Raw genomic sequence first — 4585 nt, 5'->3', positions numbered from 1 at the left:
AATGTTCAACTAACAGCAGGTTTTACTGACTCGAATGAACATTAAAATAAAATGGTGAAAAGTTCAACTAAATCGAACAATAATTATTACTTAGGCCTACTCTATGTTGAATGAAAGACAGCATCTGTTTCGATTTCTCACAAATATGGAAGAAAAACTTTGCATTATACAATTTAAGCAATTTGTCAATTCAAATAGTCCGCGGCTTACGAACTAAGACCTGCTCTGAGGCAGGGCCAAGAAAAGCCGCTTTAAGCCTGGCCTAACAGGCTTGTGTAGACTACTGACTACAGAAGACTGATTTCGAGAAATGCAAATTTTACGAAGCCTGGGGCTAATCCTACAAGCCTGGCCCACAGACTAACGAGGCCTCGAGGCTATGGGAGCCGTGCGTCGGGAACGTGTTTTCAGTTAAGCCTGGTCTTACGACCTCTTAAGCCTTGCGGCTAGACTAGCCAACTGCTAAGCCACCCGTCGAGAAATTCGCCCTTACAGGCTGGACTAGCTTTAAACTAGTCAAACTGGTTAGTCAAGCCTGCTTGACTAGCTTAAGCTAGTATTTCAACCTAGTCAAGCCTGCTGGACTAGTTTTCAGCCAGCTGGACTAGTTTTTGATTAGTCCAGCTGGCTTGACTAATGTGATTTGACCTGCTGGACTAGTTTTAAGGATTGACTAGCTTTGGTTAGTCCAGCAGGAAGTTAGTCAAGATGCCTGCTTGACTAGCTTAAGCTAGTCAATTTGCCAGTAGTTTGTGGTATGCGACCTCTGACCCAACTGAAATCTGTAAGCGGGGAAACATACATTTACATACACTGCTGAGGTCAACTGGATACTGCTGTCACTTCACTATACAGAGAAACACTCTCAAGTTTTTGCCACAAAATGTCCTGGAATTAATTCATCAGGATTTTGTAGAACATGAAGGTAAGTCTTGCTTTGTGTTGATATATGTAAGGTTGCAATTTGTTATGATATTACATCAGAAACACAAAAATAGTATCAGCTCAGAATGCCAGTCACTAACCCTATATAATCATGATAATATGCACTATGTACAGCAGTGGTAACAGCACAATACAACATGCATACGTACTACTACTAGTAATTTTGTTGTTTATAGCAATCATGTGTGCACTATGATATTCTACAATGTACTTGCAATTGGCATGATTGCCTTGGTCATCAATTTTAGTGTAAGTCTTGGCACCTTTATAATGATATAAAGGTATTGGTAAGCTAGCTGATGAGCCCAGATCCTCCAAGTTAATTTAGTGACTGCCTGTGTGTATGTGTAGGCCTAATTATATATTATAACATAAGCCCCCACTGGGATGGGGGTAAAGTTGTGTACCGGTACTGTTTTTGCTACTTTATTGTTTGTTGCTATAATTTATTCTAAATGAATTAGAAGAAAACTACTTGGAATAAAGTGAAATGAAATTGGGAGGGGGGGGGGGGGTTGGCTAGCCGAAAAGGGGGGGAGCAATTTTGGCACACATTCATGGGGCACCTTTTAAAGAAAATGATATTAAAAGCCGTAGAGGAAACAGTGGAAATGCTATGTAAATTTTCCGCTTGCAATATGTTTGCAAAATTGGATCCCAAAAATTTGGCATATAGGGGGGATTTTGGGTAGGCCAAGAGGGGGGGGGCAAGCATTTTGGGGCATGCCGTTTGGAAATTCCTCCAGGGGCTCTCAACTAAGAAATGCTATGTGCATGGTCTGCAAAATTATTAATTATCACTTTCTTTAGAATAACAACCACGACCCAAACAATATCTACAGTCAACAGTTTGTAAAATTATACCATTTTAATGTCATGTATTTTTTTTCATAATATAGGTTCTGTTCCTTTTTGACGATGCAACCGTGAAGCTTGAAAGACTCAACATATACAGTCTGTAGGATTTCACTCAAATAACAAAGGTAATTGAAAAATGTATGACCAGATGACAGCCTCATCCCCCTACTGTTACAAATATCTTATCAAAATGAAGATTTTTTTTTTGGCATCAGAAGAAAGCTTATATATTATAACCCCAAGTGAAATTTTATGCCTGAAATATGTTTTTAAGTTTAGCATGTTTAAATGTTATAAACTGTGGTTACCACACATATGGATCTCAGTGGCGGCACCTGGATTTTGGGTGGGGGTGGGGGATGGGGGAGTAAATTTCAGGGAGGGGGGGGGGGACAAAATCAACACATTTTGGGTTAAATTGCTGCAAAAAGTGAACATTTGAGGGACCAAGAAAAATATGGGGGAGCAAATGCCCCCGTATTGCCTCAACTATTGGTTTTATGGCCATTGTGAAACACATTTTTGCTGCTAAATGTTAAAACTGCTACTAGTGCAATTTAACTCAAAAGTCATCACGAAGAAATCAGAAATTAGTGTGATGCCAGCCTCAATGTGAGGTATCTTCAAAACACAACAGAATGTCAGAATCTGACCATGCCCTTTAAGACAGTACGCTATATTTTGTAAACACTGTCCCTGGTGGTGGACTCTAAAAATGTGGAAAAATACATGACCAACCAAAATTTCGGAGGTGTAAGAACTTCCTTAAATTTTGGTGGTTTAATTGGTGGGACTATTACGGAACCCCCAAAGTGACATGGAAGAAAAAAACTTGGGGCCCGGTATTGTAACTTGGGGCCCGACATCGTAACTTGGAGTCCGAGTTAGTAACTCAGGGCCCCGCAATACCATCTCCGATTCTCGGCTTAGTAAGTCGGGGCCCGAGTTACTATCTCGGACCCGAGTTACTCAGTTGGGGTCCCGAGTTACTAATTCGGGGCCCTGAGTTACTATCTCGGGCCCCAAGTTACTATCTCAGGGCCTGAGTTACTATCTCAGACCCCGAGTTACTATCGCGGGGCCACAGGTACTATCTCGTGCCCCAAGTTACTATCTCAGACCCCGAGTTACTAAGTCGGGCCCCAAGTTACTATCTTGGGGCCCGAGTTACTATTTCGGGCCCTGATGTACTATGTCGGACCCTGAGTTACTATGGCGGGACCCCGAGTTTCTATTTCGGGACCCCGAGTCTCTATGTCGGGACCCCAAGGGACCCCTGAGTTACTATCTCGGGCCCCAAGTTACTATCTCAGGGCCTGAGTTACTATCTCAGACCCCGAGTTACTATCGCGGGGCCACAGGTACTATCTCGTGCCCCAAGTTACTATCTCAGACCCCGAGTTACTAAGTCGGGCCCCAAGTTACTATCTTGGGGCCGAGTTACTATTCGGGACCCTGAGTTACTATCTCTGGGCATGAGTTACTAAGTCAGACTCCGTTTTTTCCTTCCATATCACTTTGGGGGTCCGTAGACTATGTATTAAACTGTAAATAAAGTTCTCGCTGACACAAAATATTTTTTCAGAAAACTGCCAGATGTGAAAGCAGGGATATTCATTTTGCCTATTAAAGTTTAACTAATGGTAACTTTTTGTATAATTTGCTTTCAGGTGCTGCTGAAATGTAACCCAACTGTGGTAGAAATAGACTTCCAACAATTGCAACTCATCACGAAGAAAATGCTGTACATCAGCCATGCAAAATAACGAGTTAAGACGTTACACAAACAAGTAGTGTGAAAAAAGAACCTTGCACTAATTTTGCCTGTCAAAGATGGATTTATCTGAATCATGCAAATGAAACTTGCTCTGATTGATTTGACAAACATTCAAAATGGATTCATCAAAACTGTTGATTGTGGTGACTTCATTATTGTGAATATGAGTGACAAACTTTAATGACTATTTTTCTCACAATCAGGCATTAAAAAAATTATACAATGCCCTTTCCGACCAGCGGTGGTCCGCTATCTCTAAGGACCACTATCTCTAAGGTTCGCTTTCTCTAAGGTTAGCAAATATGAATTGTAGATTTAAAAAAAGGGACATCATGAGTTTGTTTGCTGGATGACTATGCAATGACGTCACTGCCATATCAGGGTGAAAAATGGTATTATACCTATCCATGATGCTTATCATGTGTGTTAATTTGTATGACATCTGGATAGACTCTATACTGTGAATTGTAATCAACATGATCAATATTAATGTTTTTAATCTGTCAAACCAAGCTGTTTTAAACAAAAAACAGTTAAGGTTTTGACATATTAAATACATTTATAATTAGTTATTTATTTATTTCATAAACAGAAATCTTTGTAATTTATGTTTAAGGCTTTTATAATATGAAGAGTTGGGTATCATAATGTTGGATGCAAGATAAGAATGTCATAAAGTTTTTTCTAATGTTATTTTGGACTTTGAATTGTTTCTTATTTCAGAATCTATTGTGTCCAAAAGAGGATAGGATACAGTCTGTGGTGGGTACTAGTTAGGCAGATGAAATGAGACAACATGGTCAGAAGAAAAAAATCAAAATCCTCGCCAACATGCAGGTCTAGTTCTGTACTAATTATTGGTGCTTGCTTTTGCTTCATATATTTCACTATGCTGCATGATTCAAGATTTATGGAATAATTCTTGTAAATTCATGCAGGGAAGCAATAAGCAAACATTAATCTATTTAGACTAAATCCACATGTGGCTCATTTACTTTCCAATTG

The 4585-nt window shown here is 39.8% G+C and overlaps 1 long non-coding RNA gene across 1 annotated transcript; it reads left to right on the top strand.

Moving 5' to 3' along the window:
• The first annotated feature begins 832 nt into the window (after positions 1-832).
• LOC140163952 (uncharacterized) lies at positions 833-4290 on the top strand. The gene is made up of 3 exons (XR_011860441.1): positions 833-925; positions 1845-1928; positions 3474-4290. It is a non-coding gene; the product is annotated as an uncharacterized lncRNA (long non-coding RNA).
• The last annotated feature ends 295 nt before the right edge of the window (positions 4291-4585 follow it).

The sequence above is a fragment of the Amphiura filiformis genome, chromosome 11 (genome assembly GCF_039555335.1).
Source record: "Amphiura filiformis chromosome 11, Afil_fr2py, whole genome shotgun sequence".
In the NCBI taxonomy this organism is placed as follows: Eukaryota; Metazoa; Echinodermata; class Ophiuroidea; order Amphilepidida; family Amphiuridae; genus Amphiura; species Amphiura filiformis.
Note: the sequence above shows the minus strand (reverse complement) of the source record. Positions and strands in the feature narration are given on the sequence as shown.